This window comes from Canis aureus, chromosome 21, assembly GCF_053574225.1.
Source record: "Canis aureus isolate CA01 chromosome 21, VMU_Caureus_v.1.0, whole genome shotgun sequence".
NCBI lineage: Eukaryota > Metazoa > Chordata > Mammalia > Carnivora > Canidae > Canis > Canis aureus.
In genome coordinates, this window is record NC_135631.1 from 18,107,821 (window position 1) to 18,130,469 (window position 22,649).

General features: G+C 38.3%; 1 pseudogene; it reads left to right on the plus strand.

Annotated features, from left to right (window-relative positions):
- Nucleotides 1-14,065: 14,065 nt before the first annotated feature.
- LOC144293402 (olfactory receptor 5B17-like) lies at nt 14,066-15,195 on the plus strand (annotated as a pseudogene).
- Nucleotides 15,196-22,649: the final 7,454 nt, after the last annotated feature.

The window sequence follows — 22,649 nt, forward strand, 5'->3', positions numbered from 1 at the left end:
CAGTGTCCATCAAAAGATGAATGGATAAAGAAGATGTGGTTTATGTATACAATGGAATATTACTCAGCCATTAGAAACGACAAATACCCACCATTTGCTTCCATGTGGGTGGAACTAGAGGGTATTATGCTGAGTGAAATAAGTCAATCGGAGAAAGACAAACATTATATGGTCTCATTCATTTGGGGAATATAAAAAATAGTGAAAGGGAATAAAGGGGAAAGGAGAGAAAATGAGCAAAAATATCAGTGAGGGTGACAAAACATGAGAGACCCCTAAGTCTGGGAAACGAACAAGGGGTAGTGGAAAGAGAGGTGGGTGGAGAGTTGGGGTGACTGGGTGATGGGCACTGAGGGGGGCACTTGGCGGGATGAGCACTGGGTGTTATACTAAATCTTGGCAAATTGAACTCCAATAAAAAAATTAAAAATAAATAAAAATAAAATGATACATGCATATTTAAAAACTACATAAAGTTCAATTATATACATTTCCAAGTGAATAATCTGATCAACTATTTTGCTTTTATGCGTTCTAGTCATAATTGTTTGCTTTCTATTGACTTATTATATTTTAAAACTCTTACTAAATTAAAAAAATAAAATTTATTTCTAACCATTATGGGATGAGCACTGGGTGTTATTCTGTATGTTGGCAAATTGAACACCAATAACAAATTCATTATTAAAAAATAATTATTTATAATAGTGAAAGGGAATATAAGGGAAGGGAGAAGAAATGTGTGGGAAATATCAGAAAGGGAGACATAACGTAAAGACTGCTAACTCTGGGAAACGAACTAGGGGTGGTAGAAGGGGAGGAGGGCGGGGGGTGGGAGTGAATGGGTGACAGACACTGGGGGTTATTCTGTATGTTAGTAAATTGTACACCAATAAAAAAAGTAATTAAAAAATAAAACAAAAAAGAAAATGTGGTCTATGTATAGAGTGGAATATTACTCATCCATTAGAAATGACAAATACCCAGCATTTTCTTCAATGTGGATGGAACTGGAGTGTATTATGCTGAGTGAAATAAGTCCATCAGAGAAGGACAAACGTTATATGGTCTCATTCATTTGGGGAATATAAAAAATAGTGAAAGGGAATAAAGGGGAAAAGAGAAAAATGACTGAAAAGATCAGTGAGGATGACAGAACATGAGAGACACCTAACTCTGGGAAATGAACAAGGGGTAGTGGAAAGGGAGGTGGGCAGGGGTTGGGATGACTGGGTGATGGGCACTGAGGGGGGCACTTGGCGGGATGAGTACTGGGTGATATGCTATTTGTTGGCAAATTGAACTCCAATTAAAAAAAAAGATAATGCATTTTTTAAAAGTACAGTATGAGCGGGGGGTGCCTGAATGGCTCAGTCAGTTAAGTATTAGATTCTTGATTTCAGCTCTGGTCATGATCTCAGGGTTCTGAAATAGAGCCCTTTGAAGGGATCTGCCCTGGGTATGGAGTCTGCTTAAGACTGTCTCTCTTCCTTTCTATTCCTACCCTCTCCCTCTCCTTCCCTTAAAAAAATAAATAAAAGCACAAACTGGGTGTTCAGCACAATCCTGATGAATTAGTATGTTATTAGGATGGATTGTTTGTTTCTTTGGTGTTGAGTTTAATAAGTTCTTTATAGATCTTGGAAACTAGCCCTTTATCTGATACGTCATTTGCAAATATCTTCTCCCATTCTGTAGGTTGTCTTTTAATTTTGTTGACTGTATCCTTTGCTGTGCAAAAGCTTCTTCTCTTAATGAGGTCCCAATAGTTCATTTTTGCTTTTGTTTCTTTTGCCTTTATGGATGTATCTTGCAAGAAGTTACTGTGGCCGAGTTCAGAAAGGGTGTTGCCTGTGTTCTCCTCTAGGATTTTGATGGAATCTTGTCTCACATTTAGATCTTTCATCCATTTTGAGTTTATCTTTGTGTATGGTGAAAGAGAGTGGTCTAGTTTCATTCTTCTGCATGTGGATGTCCAATTTTCCCAGCACCATTTATTGAAGAGACTGTCTTCCAGTGGATAGTCTTTCCTCCTTTATCGAATATTAGTTGCCCATAAAGTTCAGGGTCCACTTCTGGGTTCTCTATTCTGTTCCATTGATCTATGTGTCTGTTTTTGTGCCAGTACCACACTGTCTTGATGACCACAGCTTTGTAGTACAACCAGAAATGTGACATTGTGATGCCCCCAGCTATGGTTTTCTTTTTTAAAATTCCCCTGGCTATTCGGGGTCTTTTCTGATTCCACACAAATCTTAAAATAATTTGTTCTAACTCTCTGAAGAAAGTCCATGGTATTTTGATAGGGATGGCATTAAACGTGTAAATTGCCCTGGGTAACATTGAATAATGGTCTCTATCCTGGCTCAGGAAAGGTGAGGGTGAGATACAGGGCTTCAAGGTGTGTAGTGAGTCTGAAATCTGGCAACTCCATCGTTTACTGGCCTTTCCTCATGCATTGTGTTCATGTAGTCCACTCTGATCCCTCCTGTATTCCTCACTTTATGCTAGCCATTTCATGAGAATCCAGGGTAATTCAGTCTATCTTGTTTAATTTTCCTGCTGGCCCATATTTGAAGGCATTTCCTTCTCTAAAATCACTCTTCCTCACTTTACTCTCATTCTCTAGTGCCATCACAGAGATTCAACTGAGGGTTGAAAAGTCATGGACCAAGGGTTTGATTCAAGCCTACATATCTTTTGTGGTAAGAACAGATTTTTAAATTTTTAATTTGAATTCAGAGCTTTTGGTAGTATACCCATTCTCTGGTAACTACTTTTCTCTGCCTCCTGTCTACCTGTTTTTCCTTCTGGCCATTTTGCAACTTCACTTTCCATTCCTATCTCTAAAGGCATTTATGTTTATAAATTTTTGACATGCTTGATAATATAACCTATAACTTTTAGAACAAATAGAATATGCTGTGTTCTATGATCACTGATAAGGGAATTATATATTCAGATATTGATATGTTTCACTTAATCTTCATAACAACATTAAAATTTGGCACTGTTGTCACTATTTTACAGATAAGAAAGACAAAATTTACTTCCTAAAATTACATGTCTAATATGAAGCAGATTCAAGATTCAAATGTATCTATGATTAATTTTACAACCTATCCTCTTAATGACTGTTCTGCCAACTTTTCCAGATATGAAAAGGGTGAGATATGGGGGTAAAAAAATATTAAAGGAGTATTATGCTAAGCGAAATAGTCAGAGGAAGATATATACCATATCATTTCACCCATATGTGGAATTTAAGAAACAAAACAGAAGAACATAGGGGAAAGGAAGGAAAAATAGAACAAGATGAAAATTGAGAGGGAGGCAAATCATAAAAGACACTGAACTCTAGGAAATGAACAGAAGATTGCTTGAAGGGGTGGGGATGAGGGGTTGGGGTAAGTGAATGATGAGCATTAAGCAGGGCACTTGATGTAATGAACACTGGGTGTTATATGCAATTGAAAAATCACTAAATTCTACCCCTGAAACCAAAAATAAAATAAGGTAAAAAGTTTAAAAAAGAATATTAAAGGGGAGTGCAGATTTAAATAATATTATGAAGATCCTTCTGGACTCTAAAGAACTGCCAATTCAAACTTTGCTCATGAGGATCCCCTATAATGACAGGGTAAGATACTAAATGGTAGGAAATTACCACCTGTTCAACCAGAGTGTCACCCATGCTATGCCTTTGCCCATCCTCTTTAGGAACATAACATAGTGTTTCATGAGTGCCATTGAACTTCCTTCTAAGGGAAGGATTTTATAATTGGACATAAAGTCCCAACTGATTCAGAAAAATGTTCATGACATCGTATTTTGAGCACAAATAACTCATAGCATCAGCTTCACTGCTCTTTTACATGTATTACACTTCTCACTAAAACTGTCTATGGAAGACAAAAGCTTACTTACCTGCCCCTTGAAGACATGTGCTGGATAACCTGAATTTTTAGTCATTAATCTGAAACTCTGCCAGGGAAGAATATATCAGTACAGTTGGAGAAGTTCCCTCTTGGGCAATAATCAAAAAGTGCTCTTAGAATTGTCACTTACCTCATACCAAATGTAGTTTCTTTGTGAAATAGAGAATTATTAACACATGGGCATAATTCACAGAACTGTGGCTGTGAATAGTGAATAAAAATGCTATTTAAAAACCTCAGAAAAGGGTTACCATTCTAACTGCATTCAATATAATTTTCATCCTGGGGGTTTTCTGTCCATGATTGCAGACTTACAGAAAATCCACAATTTGAGGGACGGCCAGCACATGTAGTAACAACTATTCACATTCACATGGGTAAATAAATTACTAACACAGCTTAGTATATAGTCTGTTCTTTTCAAAATGATGGCAAACAGAAAAACTACGTTGGGATTTTAAAAGATAATGATGAAAACCAGAAAGGAGTTTTAGCGGCCTGGATACCTCAGGGGAATGGGCCCCTGTGAAGACAGCTATGGGTCCTTCTCCTACTACTTAATGAAGAAGCAATTAAATTGCCTGCAAATATCTAGCTTTGTTGCGCAAACACACAGATGTATTCACATTATTTGTTGCCATTTCTTCCTTTTTTTCAGTTTAGGTATAAAATTTATTTACAGAAAATTTCATGCATTTTAGTGCATATCCCTAAGAGTTTGGACAAATATGTATGATGGTAAAACCACCAACACAATCAAAACAAAGAATAGTAGTCCCATTTGCCCCCTAAAATACCCTGTGTTCCTTTGCAGTTCCCCTGCCACCCTTGATCCTGGAACTGATTTTGTCCTTATGACTATTCCTATGGAAGAAATATCATCTAAATGAGGTCAAACTATCTAATTTTTTTGAGTCTGGCTGGTTTCATTCAGCATAATGCATATGTGAGATCCATCCATTTGTTGCATGTGTCAGTAATTTCATTTTCATGTAGCATTCCATTACATGGATCGAAGCACATTATTTATTTCTAGTTTGTGTTGATTGCAGTTAAATCTGCCATAAACATTTGCATACAGAACTATGTATGAACATGGGCTTGAATAAATACCTTGAAGTTAGATTGTAAACTGATATGGCAAGTTCATGTTTAACCTCGTAAGATATGGCCAAAGGTTTTTCTTTTTTTTTTTTTTTTTGAGTAATGAACCATTTTGCATTTCCATTGGTAGTGCACAATAATCTCCATTTCTGGGATCCCTGGGTGGCGCAGCGGTTTGGCGCCTGCCTTTGGCCCAGGGCGCGATCCTGGAGACCCGGGATCGAATCCCACATCGGGCTCCCGGTGCATGGAGCCTGCTTCTCCCTCTGCCTGTGTCTCTGCGCCCTCTCTCTCTCTCTGTGACTATCATAAATAAATTTAAAAAATTAAAAAAATAATCTCCATTTCTTCACATCATTGTCAACCCTTAGTACAGTCTGTGCCAGGGTAGATTATTCCTGACAATGAAGAGCGAGTGAGAGTTCTATGGCCATGAGAAATTAGATTGCTTATGGAGCTAAGAGAAGTCCATTAGCCCCACAACAGCATTTGGCAGGACTACTGCAGAAGGATAAATCCCAGCTGCCAAGAGCTGTAATACTGTTTGGGGAAAATAAGGGACAAGTCAAACATTTAAAAGGGATATTTAGGAAATTAAACAGCCATGTGGGCTTTGAAAAGCTCTGCCATATTCCTGACTATGCGCATGATCAACACTGTAAGCATGGAGGTAAAACAGAGCAGATGTCAATTACTCATCCCCAACTGATCTTATGATCCCACCCAAGAAGAAAGCAAAAGCCACGGAAGATTTCTCAACTTGCCCAAACTTTGACTATATTCCCCAAACCAGATACAGGACCTTCCATCAAAATGGGTCTAAGAGAGACTTCCGACACACCATTGGCTGACCACTGATACAGTGGCTACCCTTAACATCCCAGGCTTATAAATAAAAGCAAGGTTTTTTTTAAAAAAAGAGTTGCAACTTTACTGGATGCACACAGCAGGGAAACAGACTCAAGATAGTTTGATCAATCAAAAATGAGTATCAGGGGGAGGAGCAAGATGGCGGAAGAGTAGGGTCTCCAAATCACCTGTCTCCACCAAACTACCTAGAAAACCTTCAAATTATCCTGAAAATCTATGAATTCGGCCTGAGATTTAAAGAGAGACCAGCTGGAATGCTACAGTGAGAAGAGTTCGCGCTTCTCTCAAGGTAGGAAGACGGGGAAAAAGAAGTAAAGAAACAAAGGCCTCCAAGGGGGAGGGGCCCCGCGAGGAGCCGGGCTGAGGCCGGGGCGAGTGTCCCCAGGACAGGAGAGCCCCGTCCCGGAGGAGCAGGAGCTGCACCGACCTTCCCGGGCGGAAAGGGGCTCGCGGGGAGCTGGAGCAGGACCCAGAAGGGAGGGGATGCCCTGGGGCTCCCCGGGACAGTAACAGCAACTGCGCGCCCAGGAGAGTGCGCCGAGCTCCCTAAGGGCTGCAGCGCGCACGGCGGGACCCGGCGGGACCCGGAGCAGCTGAAGGGGCTCGGGCGGCGGCTCCGCGGAGGGGGCTGCGCGGCCCCGGGAGCAGCTCGGAGGGGCTCGGGCGGAGGAAGAGGCTCCGTGCGGAGGGGGCTGCGCGGTTCCAGGAGCAGCTCGGAGGGGCTCGGGCGGCGGCTCCGCGGAGGGGGCTGCGGGGCGGGAGCGCGAATCCAACAGCGCAGGCTCCGGAGCACAGGGCGCCGGGACACAGCCCAGGATCCCGCCTCCCCCGGGACAGGCAGAGGCCGGGAGGGCCCAGGACAGCGAGGACGCTCCTGCCCCAGCTGAGCACATCAGCGGCCCCGCCCCGGAGCCTCCAGGCCCTGCAGACGGAGTTCCTGCCGGAGCTGAATCCAGGTTTCCAGAGCTGCCCCGCCACTGGGGCTGTTCCTCCTGCGGCCTCACGGGGTAAACAACCCCCACTGAGCCCTGCACCAGGCAGGGGCACAGCAGCTCCCCCAACTGCTAACACCTGAAAATCAGCACAACAGGCCCCTCCCCCAGAACACCAGCTAGACGGACAACTTCCAGGAGAAGCCAAGGGACTTAAAGTACACAGAATCAGAAGATACTCCCCCGTGGTTCTTTTTTTTTTTTTTTTTTTTTTCTTTTGCTTTTTGATTTGTTTCCTTCCCCCACCCCCTCTTTTTTCTCCTTTCTATTTCTTTCTCTTTTTCTTCTTTTTTTTTCTTTTTTCGTTTTTTTTCTTCCCTTTTTTTTCTCTTTCTCTTTTCTTTCCTTCTTTCTCTCCTCTCTTTTTCTCTTTTTCCCAATACAACTTGCTTTTGGCCACTCTGCACTGAGCAAAATGACTAGAAGGAAAACCTCACCTCAAAAGAAAGAATCAGAAACAGTCCTCTCTCCCACAGAGTTACAAAATCTGGATTACAATTCAATGTCAGAAAGCCAATTCAGAAGCACTATTATACAGCTACTGGTGGCTCTAGAAAAAAGTATAAAGGACTCAAGAGACTTCATGACTGCAGAATTTAGAGCTAATCAGGCAGAAATTAAAAATCAATTGAATGAGATGCAATCCAAACTAGAAGTCCTAACGACGAGAGTTAACGAGGTGGAAGAACGAGTGAGTGACCTAGAAGACAAGTTGATAGCAAAGAGGGAAACTGAGGAAAAAAGAGACAAACAATTAAAAGACCATGAAGATAGATTAAGGGAAATAAACGACAGCCTGAGGAAGAAAAACCTACGTTTAATTGGGGTTCCCGAGGGCGCCGAAAGGGACAGAGGGCCAGAATATGTATTTGAACAAATTCTAGCTGAAAACTTTCCTAATCTGGGAAGGGAAACAGGCATTCAGATCCAGGAAATAGAGAGATCCCCCCCTAAAATCAATAAAAACCGTTCAACACCTCGACATTTAATTGTGAAGCTTGCAAATTCCAAAGATAAGGAGAAGATCCTTAAAGCAGCAAGAGACAAGAAATCCCTGACTTTTATGGGGAGGAGTATTAGGGTAACAGCAGACCTCTCCACAGAGACCTGGCAGGCCAGAAAGGGCTGGCAGGATATATTCAGGGTCCTAAATGAGAAGAACATGCAACCAAGAATACTTTATCCAGCAAGGCTCTCATTCAAAATGGAAGGAGAGATAAAGAGCTTCCAAGACAGGCAGCAACTGAAAGAATATGTGACCTCCAAACCAGCTCTGCAAGAAATTTTAAGGGGACCTCTTAAAATTCCCCTTTAAGAAGAAGTTCAGTGGAACAGTCCACAAAAACAAAGACTGAATAGATATCATGATGACACTAAACTCATATCTCTCAATAGTAACTCTGAATGTGAACGGGCTTAATGACCCCATCAAAAGGCGCAGGGTTTCAGACTGGATAAAAAAGCAGGACCCATCTATTTGCTGTCTACAAGAGACTCATTTTAGACAGAAGGACACCTACAGCCTGAAAATAAAAGGTTGGAGAACCATTTACCATTCGAATGGTCCTCAAAAGAAAGCAGGGGTAGCCATCCTTATATCAGATAAACTAAAATTTACCCCAAAGACTGTAGTGAGAGATGAAGAGGGACACTATATCATACTTAAAGGATCTATTCAACAAGAGGACTTAACAATCCTCAATATATATGCTCCGAATGTGGGAGCTGCCAAATATATAAATCAATTATTAACCAAAGTGAAGAAATACTTAGATAATAATACACTTATACTTGGTGACTTCAATCTAGCTCTTTCTATACTCGATAGGTCTTCTAAGCAAAACATCTCCAAAGAAACGAGAGCTTTAAATGATACACTGGACCAGATGGATTTCACAGATATCTACAGAACTTTACATCCAAACTCAACTGAATACACATTCTTCTCAAGCGCACATGGAACTTTCTCCAGAATAGACCACATATTGGGTCACAAATCGGGTCTGAACCGATACCAAAAGATTGGGATTGTCCCCTGCATATTCTCGGACCATAATGCCTTGAAATTAGAACTAAATCACAACAAGAAGTTTGGAAGGACCTCAAACACATGGAGGTTAAGGACCATCCTGCTAAAAGATAAAAGGGTCAACCAGGAAATTAAGGAAGAATTAAAAAGTTTCATGGAAACTAATGAGAATGAAGATACAACCGTTCAAAATCTTTGGGATGCAGCAAAAGCAGTCCTAAGGGGGAAATACATCGCAATACAAGCATCCATTCAAAAACTGGAAAGAACTCAAATACAAAAGCTAACCTTACACATAAAGGAGCTAGAGAAAAAACAGCAAATAGATCCTACACCCAAGAGAAGAAGGGAGCTAATAAAGATTCGAGCAGAACTCAACGAAATCGAGACCAGAAGAACTGTGGAACAGATCAACAGAACCAGGAGTTGGCTAACTCTGGGAAACGAACTAGGGGTGGTAGAAGGGGAGGAGGGCGGGGGGTGGGAGTGAACGGGTGACGGGCACTGGGTGTTATTCTGTATGTTAGAAAATTGAACACCAATAAAAAAAAATTAAAAAAAAAAAACAAACAAACAAAAAAATAAAAAATAAAAAAAATAAATATTCTTTAGAATAAAATATGATGGAATATTACTCAGCCATCAGAAGAGACAAATACCCACCACTTCCTTTGACATGATGGAACTGGAGGGTATTACACTGAGTGAAATAAGTCAATTGGAGAAGGACAATCATCGTATGGTTTCACTCAGGTGGGGAATATAAGAAATAGTGAAAGGGATTATAAGGGAAAGGAGAGGAATTGAGTGGGAAAAATTAGAGAAGGAGACAAACCATAAGAGACTCCTAACTCTTGGAAACAAAGGGTTGCCGAAGGGGAGGTGGGTGCGGGGATGAAGTAAATGGGTGATAGGCAATGAGGAGGGCACTTGATGGGATGAGCACTGGGTGTTAAACTATATGTTGGCAAATTGAATTTAAATAAAAAAGATGTAAAAAAAAGAATAAAATACAACAAAAGTCATATATATGATACAAGAAATCTTATCAGTTAATGTATTGGAGAAATATTAGATGAGACAAAATTGAATTCAAATTTAGCATATCAAAGTTAGAACTTAAAAATATTCAAAATATAATACTCTCTACCTCTATCTATATCTATCCATCTATCTATACCACTTTTTTATCCATTCATCAGTCAGTGAGAGAGTATTATGTTAAGTGAAATAAGTCAGAGAAAGACAAATACCATCTGATTTCACTCATGTGGAATTTAAGAAACAAAATAAATGAGCAAAGCAATAAAGAGAAGTGAGGGAGGAGAGAGAGAGAGCGATACAGAGAGAGAGAGAGAGAGAGAGAGAGAACAGGCTGATGGTTACCAGAGGGGAGGAAGGTGGGGGGAGGGTGAAATAGATGATGAGGATTAAAGAGGATACTCATTGTGATGAGCACTGGCTAATGTATGGGAATGTTGAATCACTAAATTGTACACCTGAAACTATTATTATACTGAATGGAAATGTAAAGGAGAAAACCACAATAAAAATATGGTAGATAAAAACCAGGGGGGCACCTGGGTGGTTCAGTGGTTGAGCATTTGCCTTTGGCTCCAGGTGTGTTCCTGGGATGGAGTTCTACATCATGATCCCCACAGGGAGCCTGGTTCTCCTGCTACGTATGTCTCTGTCTGCCTGTCTCTCTCTCTGTATCTCTCATGAATAAATAGATAAAATCTTTTAAAAAACTAATTTTCAGAAATGGGGATAAAAGATACATCAGAAAGAAAATAGTCGACTGTATTACAATGGTGATACACGGTAGCTTCACTTGTGGTGAGCATAGTATAATGTAGACAGTTGTCAAATCACTATGTTGTACACCTGACACTAATTGACATTGTGTGTCAATTATACTTCAAGAAAAAGAAATACATTTCAAATATCAAAAATCAAAATAATTGCAAATGAATTAAACAAAAGTACTCTTGATGTATGTAAAAGTCACCTTAATTTTTAAGGTGATGGATAGGAGAGAAAAGACAGCAAGATTGCAAATATATGTATGTGCTATGCAGCATAAAAAAATATGTTTCTACACACAGTTTAATTGTTTCTTCCTTATGTAAGTACAATGAAAAAAAGTGCCCTCATTAGAGGTTCTGTCCCCAGACAGTTCATGCCTGTATAATTTTCTCCTTGTGCTTGTACATTAGGCACTGAAATCTCATCATGATTCTGCATGATGTTAATTAAAAGGACTCGATGCTGACCAGATATTGACCAGAGCCCATCTGGTTATCATGTATTGAACTGAAAGCTAACTCCAACCTTGTTGGAGACACCAGCTTCTGCCCAAACTGGGTATTTGCAGTGAGTCTGCAATGACAAGCAGGGAAGACAACCTGAAACAAAAAATTGATTCACATTGAAAAGTTAAGCCCTCACTAAGGTCTTTTGTGCATCCACCCTCATTTGCTAGTTTCAGATACTATTCTGGAAAGTCTGTGGGACAGATAATTTTATATCTCTTTATTAAAAATAAGAAATTGAGATCAGAAGAAAGGTAAATCATTTTCTGAATACTTCAAAAAATCCATGGTAGATGCACTACTTAGATGCAGGCTTCCTAGGAAGCCCCATGTTAATGATCCTTTCTCCATGTCTTCATGCTTCAGGGAACTCGGAACATCTTGACCAGGACATGAGACAGAATTTCTCCTACATTATTTATAACATTCTTTTAGGGCTGAATTTCTGACTGCAGGCTCACAATTCAGCACTCTTTGCCTTCTTTTCAAGAGCAGGGTAAGCTTCTAGATTTAATCTTCCCTTGCAGTGAAAAATGTAATTGATGCAGAAGCAGTGGGGTGGCTCCATCTTCTGTGAGTTTGGGGGCTGGTATCTGGTTGTTTGAATACTATTTCTGCACATTGGCATAAGTACAGGAGTCAGGGCAAAACATTGGTAATCAGCGAAGTGCAGAGGAATATTTTTGAAATTCCATGCTGCTTTTCTTAAGAGGATAGGACAAACCTGTGATAGATGGTACTCAGAGTAGGTGGTGAATTCCTACTGTTTACTTGTATTGACTTGTCACTGAAGAGATAGCTAACAAAACAGGGTGAGATGATACTTCTTTAGATTCCCTACAACCTACCCTAACCAAACAGGGTGAGATGATACTTCTTTAGATTCCCTACAACCTACCCTGTTATTACCTGTTCAACTAGAAAACTTGACAATGCAATGATTAAAGATATAGGCATTAAGATCAGTTAGACATGGGTCTGTATCTTAAATATCTCCTAGTAGGTATAGAATTTTAAGAAGGCACATAACTTCTCAAATCCTCATTTTCTTAGCAGTAAATTAGTTATATGTATATGCGTGTGTACATACCCAATTTATTTCCCTTCCTCTTCTGCTCTATTAATCTATGATCATGACCAGGATCATTATCATCATCATTAGTATCATATATTATCCATGCATTTGTCTCTTGATCTATGAGACCAGCTACATGTAAGCAGGAATTTTAATGTTACTAACCTCAAGAGAGCTCTTAGTCATCATAGAACATAACAATTGATATAGGTGTGATATCATAACACTATATTACGTGGATGAGGTGTTGAAAAATACAAGTACTTTGAGATGAAGATGTGTAAAAAAGTGTGTTTAGGAGCCAGGAGGAAGATGATAGATAATAGTGGTTACCAAAGAATGCATATCTTTCACAAAGCCTCAACTAAAAGTGCAAGGATTTGTGCCTTTTCATTAATATATTAGTGTCAACCCCCATGCCATGAATTTTCACCCCTCAATATCTGTGATCCAGCTCAGTGTTGATTGGAATGATAGTAAGAATGAGTCCAGGACAGAGGGGTAAAACGTGGATCTCAAGAGAGAAATTAAGAAAAAGAAAACTTGAAGATCCCTGAATTCTCACACAAAGTGATTGACACAGCCATGAGCACAGAGTGAGAAATAGGAGGGAAACAAAATATCTGCATAGATAGCATGTACAAAGAGGTGAATCAAAGGTTAAGGACATGAGACTTAAAACCCATCCCCTTACTGCCACCTGACTTTCCTAAACCGACAGAGAGACCATTGTTCTATGCTAATAATATTACAGCTAGTACTCTTCAAGATTGTGCTTGGCATCCTCATTGTGCTCTTTTTATAAATTATTTTTTTAAATTCTTACAATAATGCCTTGAGGTAGGTTACAACAACACTTACATTTTGCATGCTGGTGGATAGAGACTTAGAGAAGTTAGGACCAACATCTCCCAGTTGTAAGTGGTAGGGGTGATATGTGATTGCATACACATGCTTCTCAGAGTCCAAGCCTTTATACCCAATGCTATACCTTCTGTTCAGAATTGGATTTGTTTGATTGCATATGCCTCTAATGCTGCACTTAGTCCACTGTTAGTCCACTGCATCTACTATGTGTTTATTTGTAAATTATGTAACTATGCTACTCCATGCATTAAGTTCAGTACAATAGAGACAAGTAAGTGTAAATTGAATGAAATTAGAATCAATCAAATTAATTAACAACACTTAGATTGGGAACCATTCTGATTGGGTCTAAAGCTTGGCTTTGTCCATTAATATCTAACTAACCTTAAATAAATTACTTGATCTCTCAGTTGCCAAAGTGCTAGATATACATGTATGAGAGGAACAACTAATCAATCTAACAGGATTGACGAGAGGACTAAATGAATATATACATATAGAGTACCTGGCATATGAGTGCTATAGAAGTATAAGACTTAAAATATATGATATAGGATATGGATTCATTCTAGGCATGTGAACTTGCAGAACTTGTTAGCCTTTCCTGCAACTCGGTTTACTCATATATAAAATCTAGAAGTTGGGAAGATTATCTATAAGGACACTTCCTACCCAAAAGCTTATTACTCTAGAGATAAGTTGTCACTAAATTGTGTTGCCATGATATGCTTTAGAAATGGAGAATTTTGAAGAACAAGTTATTACTCTAATAAAATAATGCTTGTACATTTCAATTTCTGTGCCATTGGTTTCTGTTCATCAGTGTTGTTCCTTTTCTTTGCCACAGAGCATCTTGTGATGTGCAAATCACATTCATGAAAAATAACACAGAGGTGAAAGAATTCACCTGCTGGGACTAACCAATGCCCAAGAACTGCAGGGTCCTCTCTCTCTCTCTTTTTTTTTATGATAGTCATACAGAGAGAGAGAGAGAGAGAGAGAGGCAGAGACATAGGCAGAGGGAGTAGCAGGCTCCATGCACCGGGAGCCTGACATGGGATTCGATCCCGGGTCTCCAGGATCGTGCCCTGGGCCAAAGGCAGGCGCTAAACCACTGCGCCACCCAGGGATCCTCGGGTCCTCTCTTTCTAATGTTTACCCTCATGTACCTCATCATTGTGGTTGGGAACCTGGGGATGACCATGCTGATCCTGCTGGACTCCCTTCTGTATATTCCCATGTACCTCTTCCTCAGTAACCTGTCTCCAGTGGACTTTCGTTACTCCTCCACAATCACTCCCAAGGTAATGGCTGGATTACTTATAGGAGACCAGGTCATCTCCTGCAGTGCATGTGCTGCCCAGATGTTCTTTTTTGTACTCTTTGTGGCAGTGGAAAGTTACCTCTTAGCTTCAATGGCCTATGACCTCTATGCAGCTGTAATGGCCTTGCATTACACCACCACCATGGCGACAGTGTGTGTGCTCATCTGGCCATAGACTCTTATGCCTTTGCCTTTCTAACTCCTGTTATTGACATTGGAGACACGTTCTATTTCTCTTTCTGTATGTTCAAGGTAGTCCATCACTTTTTCTGTGATATCCCAGCAGCTATGACTCTAACTTGCTCAGATAGAGATATTAACAAGCTGATTCTTGTTATTTCAAGCTTTAATATCTTTTCTGCACTTTTTATCTTGATTTCCTACGTGTTCATATTTATCACTGTTTTGAAGATACAATCAGGTGAGGGATACCAGAAGTCTTTATCTACCTGTGCTTCTCACCTTGTCACAGTTTCCTTATTTTATGGGACAGTCATCGTCATGTACTTACAGCCAAGTTCTCATCATTCCATGGACACAGACAAAATCGCATCTGTGTTCTATACTATGGTCACCCCCATGCTGAACCAAGTGGTGTACAGCTTGAGGAACAAAGAGATCAAGAATGCTTTCAAGAAGGTGGTTGAAAAGGTAAAATATTCTCTAGGTATAGTTGTTTAGTGATCTAGAACCACCAAAAGTTATTTCATCCCACTTATATTTACTCCATGCGATAACTCAATGTTCATGGCCAAATAGGTTATTAAAACATAAAACTCAATCAAATGTCATTTATGTATTTAATTTTGTAGCAGATCCAAGTATCCAAAATGCAAAAAAATTTGATAATTTTTAATCAAAGCATTTTATGAATAAAGCTTTGTTACTATTGTGTTAGACATAGTTTTTTTTCCCCATGATTTACTTCAGTAATGGTAAGGAAAAAAAAACATTTAAGAGATTGGACAAGCTATTAAAGAAAACAGTGGATGATGAAGCTTTCCTCAAAAAGAAAAATCAGGGTCTCATAAAGAAATAATTCCCATCACCAGGATTGAGGGGCCTTGGTAATGTTGATTCCATAAGATTTCTAACCTGAAATCTTATGTCTTCCATAGTTGTCTGTTCTGAATGGTGGCTCTTTTACCCCAATTATCTTTACTAAGGCCCAACATTATTTATTGGTTATGAATGTGAAACAAATGATGTTTTATTTTTAGTGCATAAATTGCTAGGCAACAAGGAGCCACACATGGACTGGGTGAAGAAATCCATTTAACCTGTACAGTAGCCTGGACATTGTACTTCTAAAATGATTAGTTCAGATTTGGATTGTCTCTTTGGTGGAGGTAGATAATAAAATTCTTTATGGGAGGAAGATTAAGATGGATATTTGATGATCATAAGCATTACAATGGAAAAGACTGATTAGTTATTTTCCAGACTATGTTTACTCCTGGAAAAATCCATAGACTCTATTTGTCTGCCTATCATGTAGTTAACTGTGACCATATGCTGTGTTCTTGTCCATAGTTGTGAGTACAGGTCATACATGCCACTTCCACGTCTGCACCATGAAATTCCTTGTGTGATGTGCCATTCATTCTTTTTTTTTGTCACCAGCTGGGTAGAGAGGATACAGACCATAGGAAATGACAAAACTACTAAATGGAAAGAACCTGAGGGTCAGCTGAATCTCTGAAGAAGCTCCCACAGAACAACTAATGAAACAATATGCAAGCAAGAAAAATATTTATGGCTGTACTTCTGCCATTTGGGAGTTACAGTCAACAGCTATGAGTTATATTGGTTTGTTTTTATAAGTTTAACTGTAGTACTGAATTACAAGCTGTTGAGACCAAAGATGTTATCTTATTTAGGTATGTATTCTCAGAATCTAGACTAATGTCTATTCCACAGAACTCAAGAGTATCTAATGAAATGTAATCCTGTGTAGGAACAAACTTAAACAGAAAAAATCCCACAAATATTGATCTGTAACATCTTTTCCTTCATAATACTGATCAAAATATCATATATTCATTTTGTATGTTTACTCCTTTTGTTTGATTTTCCCCATTAAAATGAAAGGGCTAAGCATCCTGGCACAATTTCTAGGCTGATGACTAACAAAGACTCAGGCCTAGAGCAGAGCTGAAGCTCAGTAAAAGATTTTAAGTGATGAATAGCTGCATGATATGAGGAACCCACGAGAAAAACTCGTCTGTTTGTAAAAAAAAAAAAAAAAACACTAGGTTATGCTGCAGTAACACATTAAATTGAGAACTCACAGTTGAACACAAGATCATAAAGATTTTATAGCAGTTTCCTATGGCTGCTATAACAGCACACTCCAGGGCCTTCAAACAACACATGTTTATTTTCTCACAGTTCTGGAGGCCAGTTGTTGGAAGCCAGTTTCACTGGGAAGGAACAAAAGTATCAATCTTCAACATGTCCAGGGGGTACTCTGTCCCATGTAGATCTCATCTCAGGTGGCTTCCAGCATTCCTGGTTTTATTCCCATCAGTCAATCTCTGCCTTTGTGGTCACATTAGTTTCTCTTCCTTTATTTAAATAATATTTTTTATTGGTGTTCAATTTGCCAACATACAGAATAACACCCAATGCTCATCCCGTCAAGTGCCCCCCTCAGTGCCCATCACCCATTCATCCCCACCCCCCGCCCTCCTCCCCTTCCATCACCCCTAGTTCATTTCCCAGAGTTAGGAGTCTTCATGTTCTGTCTCCCTTTCTGATATTTCCTATCCATTTCTTCTCCCTTCCCTTCTATTCCCTTTCACTATTATTTATATTCCCCAAATGAATGAGACCATATAATGTTTGTCCTTCTCCGATTGATTTATTTCACTCAGCATAATACCTTCCAGTTCCATCCACGTTTCTCTTCCTATATTCCATTGTATATATGTACTACATATTTTCATTCATTCTCAATTTATTGGCATTTGGATATTTTTCACCTATTGGCAATTGTTAATAATGCAGTATATCTATTTGTATTCATGCAAGTATTGTTTGAGGACCTGTTTTCATTCTTTGGTGATATTACTAGGAACAGAATGGCTGGTTCTAATGGTAATTACATGTTTAACTTTTGAAGACCATCAAACTGTTTTCAATAGCACCTGTTCAATTTTACATTGCCACCAGTAATGTACAAGGGTTCCAATTTTTCCACATTCTTGCTACAACTTGTTAGTTCCATTTTCTTTTATAATAGCCATCCTAATATATGTGAAATGGTATCCATGGTTTTGATTTATTTTTCCCAAATGCCTAATGATTTTGACCATACTTCCATGTGCTTACTGGTTTTTAGTAAATCTTCAGAAAAACATCTGTTCAAGAACTTTGCCCATTTTTCAACTGAGCTGTTGGGAGTTTTTTGTTTTGTGTTCTTTATATATTCTCCCTATTATGCCCTTATCATAAATGTGATTTGCTAATATTTTCTCCCATTTTGTAGGTTTCCTTTTCACTTTCTTGAAGATGTACTCTGATATACAAAGGTTTGAAGTGCAATTTATCTCTTTTTTTTCATTTGTTGGTTGTGTTTGGTGTAATCCATGACAGACCATTGTCAGATCCCAGGTCTGGACTTTTCCCCACGTTTTATGATGGTTTTATGTTTTTAGCTCTCATATTTCAGTCATCAGCCATTTTGAGTTCGTTTTTATATGTGATGTGAGGAAGGAGTCTAACTTCATTCTTTTGCATTTGGGTATCTAGTTATCCCAACACCATTTGTTGATTACTTCTTTTCCCATTATGTGGACTTGGCACCTTTTGTCAAAAATCAATTAGCAATAGATATATGGGTTTATGTCTCCTCTCAATTGAATTCAATTGATTTATGTCTCTATCCTTAAGGCAATATCAAATTGCTTTGATTATTTCAGGTTTGTATTACATTTTGAAATCAAGAAATGTGAGTCCTCCTACTTTGTTTTTCCTTCTCAATATTGTTTGGCTATTGATGGTCCCTTGAATTCTATTTGAATTTTAGTAGTAGGTTTTCTATTTCTATAATAGAAATATGATAGGAATTGTATTAATCTTGTATATCATTTTGCAAAATACTGCCAGTAAACAATAGCATAACTCCCAATCCATGAACACAGAATGTCTTTCCATTTATTTAGGCCACCTTGAATTTCAGCAATTTATTTTGTAGTTTCAGTGTACAGCCCTTTCACCCCTTGGTTAAATTTATTCTGTATTTAACATAGGATACTGTTATAAGTGGAATTTTTTCCTTAATTTTCTCTAGAATTGTTTATTGCTAGTTTATGCAAGCACAACTTATTTTTGATTGGTGAATAAGTTTATTAGCTAACAGGTTCTTGTACATTCTTTAGGATCTTCTCTATATAAGATGATATCATCTGAAAATCATATGATTTTTCTTCTTTCTTTCCATTTATATGCCTTGTAATTCTCACTTGCTTGTGTAATTACTCTAAATAGAACTTTCTTTGAATAAAAGTGGTGAAAGCAGGCACACTTGTCTAGTATGTGGTCTTACAGGGAAGGATTTCACTCTTTCACATTCAAGTATGATATTATCTGTGGGGTTTTCATTAGTGCTCTTTATAAGTTTGAGAGAGACACTTGTATTCTTAGATTTCTGGTTCCTGATGATTAGTTGTGTTGACCACATTTTCATGTAACCCATTTTTCTAATATCTCTGGGAAAATATCACTTAGGTCCTTTACCCATTTTTATTGATAATTGGTTTTCTTCCTACCATGTTGTGTGAGTTCTTCATATATCGACATATGAAATAATCAGATATGTGGTTTGCAAATATTTTGTCCCATTCTGTAGGTTCCCTTTTCATTTTGTTGATTCTTTTATTCTGCAGAAAAATGTGGACAAGGACAAACATTTCAGATGATGGAGAGAGAAATGTAAAAAGTAGTAATAATCTTGATATCAATCTTCTCATCAGGAAGAATTAGAAGTTAGCAGACAAAAAGAGATTAAAGAAAAAGAGGTTAAAAAAGGAAAGAAAAAGAAGTTAGTAGACAGTGGACTGATAACTTCAAAAGGCTGAGGGAAAAAAACAAAACAAAACAAAAAGCAAAAAGCTGAGGGAAAAAATATCAGTCTAGGTTTTTATACCTAGATGAACTACCATTTGAGTTTTTTTTTTTTTTTTTTTTTTTTTTTTTTTTTACCATTTGAGTTTAATGGCAAAATCAGACATTAGCATATATACAAAAATCGGAAATCAGTATACTGAAAATGTTTCAGGAGAAGGAAGAGATGAAATTTGTCTTAAGAAATTTGGAACAAAAAAAAAGAAATTTGTAACGTGGAATAGAGCATGTTTTGTTCCTTTATCTTTCTCTTTTGGACTAGTTTAACTTCAGGAAGATACTTCTTTCTGTCATGCTCTATTTGTATGATAAAGACAATGAGATAGCATTGCTAAGGAACTACCTATAATGTTGGGCTGCATATGAAGTTAGGTTCCCCAGAAGCAGATCCACAGTCAGTGATTTGAGTTCAAGTAGCTTATTTGGGACTTAATGGACAGAAAGCACTGATAAAGTAGTGGGAAAGTGAGTCAGGGAAGGATGCCAATACAGAGTTATATTAGTCAATAGGTGATACCTGTGGAAGGGACTTGATCTACTAGAAACCACTGGAAGACTGTAAACAACATGCCTCAGACCTATATCATCTGAAAGATAATGAATCAAGTATTTATCACTCTGTTTCTATTTGTCACTTATTGATCATTGACACCAGAAAAATTAAGTGTTCCACAATGAGCTGAGCATGCCCTTACAGTAAAATAAGCCTTTAGTCTAACAGATACAGACTTTTTTCATAAAAAGCATTGGACTGAACATAGACAAAGAGTGCCAAAGGGATATGGATAGAGCACCAATAACATCTGCTACAAAAGAGCATTTAGGACAGAAAAGAAGTCTATCTGCCAACAGATCAGAATCAAATTTTTAAATTAAGTTATTAGTAATAAGTATTTTTATTCTCCATATTTCTGTCCTATGTGTCATATTGTCTGTTTGTTGTAAGCACAAAAGGGAAAAACAAGAATTTTATTTATCGATCTCTAAAAATCCAGTAGCCTAAAATTTAACTTTAACAAGTAAAATAATGGAAAGGAGAAAAAGGAAATGAATAAAATCACAGCAGTCAGAATACAAAATAAGTGTTTAGATTATAAGTATAAATAATACAAAAATGTAAATGTAATAAACCCATTGGTCATGTACTAAATATCAATAAAACTGAGAGAAGAAAAAAATAACTACAAATGCATCTGTGTGCTAGTCAAAGGAAGAAAATATATCCCTGTATCCAGTTTAATTGCTTCTTCCCTAGATAGAAGTGATTGCCCTCATAGGGGCTGTCCCCTAGGTATTTCATGCCTATAAATTTCCTCCTGGTTCCCATTCATTAGGATCTGAAATCATATCATGACTCTACCTGACAATATTTTAAAGGACCAGACTCTGAGTATATCCCTTCGGTCACCATTTATCTAAATGAATGCTAATTCTTTCTAGTACACACACCAGTCTTTTCCCAGACTGAATGATGGCAGTGACTATGAAACCTCAGCCAGGGGAAACACCCTAAGATAATAATATATTGAATTCTGTTGAAAGAATAACCCTTACTACGATTTTTATGGACCCATCCCCATTTCACATTTTCACAGACAAAAATTCTGTGAAATCATGGGAGAAGTAATTTATTATTTCTATACCACAAATAAGGAAACTGAGCTCAGTGTAAGGTAAATGACTCTTCTAAATACACACACACACACAAATCCATGGTAGATGCAAGACTTGAACCTAGGCTTCCTAGCTCCATGTTCATAATCCTTCATCTCTCCACGTCTCAGTACCTTGGAATATTTTGACCAATACCTGAGATATGTTCCAAAATTATTTATATATCTTGTAGGTCTGAATTTCTGATTTCATACTTACAGCTCAGTATTTTATTTTCTTTCCTTTCAAGAAAATGATAAGCTTCTGGACTCAATAAACACTTTTAGTGAAAAATGTAATTGATGCAGAAGCGGCAAGGCAGCTACCTCTTCTACATGAGTTTTTGAGCTCATATCTAGTTGGACACTTTTCCCAAAACACTGGCTTAAGTATAGGATTCAAGTGCAAAATATTTTAATCAGCAGAGAATAGTATGGTTTTTATGACCTTTTATGCTGCTTTCCTTTGGAGGATAGCAAAAACCTATTGTTTTGTGCTGGTCTGAGTCTATTGACAACCAATGTTGTGGCTGGATGGACCCTTGTGGTTCTTATATTTTTTGCAAGAGATCCTCAGCAATAAACATCAGGAAACTTTGAAAGAGACAAGGTTAGTACTCAGAGGTCCTGGAAATCATATGGCACACCTAGGGCCATGCAGCAAGAAAGCTGGTCTGGGTTCTGCTTTTATTGAGGTCAAGCATAGGGACTTGGGATCTCTCTTCAGTGGTGAATTTAAAATATAAAAGAGTAAATTTAAAGCATGGGAAGAGAAACATACAATTATTTTTCCAATTTCAAATGGCAGATTATCTAAATCAATCATGAGCTCTGAAACAAGGAGCCAGGAAAGGCATGAAGCCTGGCTCTTTATCCAGTGGCTGTCAAAGTGCTTATTGATATTGTTGTCTTTGAAGCAGATGCCTCAATAGCCAAAGCCTAATTCAGGCACTTGCATTACAAAGAAAGAAAAACCAACTGTCAGGGTTTACACTGCCTATGATAGATGATACTCTTATTGAGCAGGTGGTAAATTCATCCTGTTTACTATGTGTTGACTTGCTCTTGAAGGCACACCTAGCCAAACAGGGTGAAGTGATATTTCTTTAGACTCCAGAAGGATCTTCATGAAACCACCAATATCTTTACTCCATTTTCACTATCATTCTCCCACAGCCTACTCTTTCATTACTTGCTCATCTGGAAAATCTTACAAGGGCAATGATTGAAGCCACAGGCATTGAAATAAGTTAGACATGGGTCTGAATCTGAATCTCATGCTGGATGTGCTATATGAGGAAAGCATACAACTTGATGAATTCTCAATTTCCTTAACCTTTGAATGGGATTTGTGTG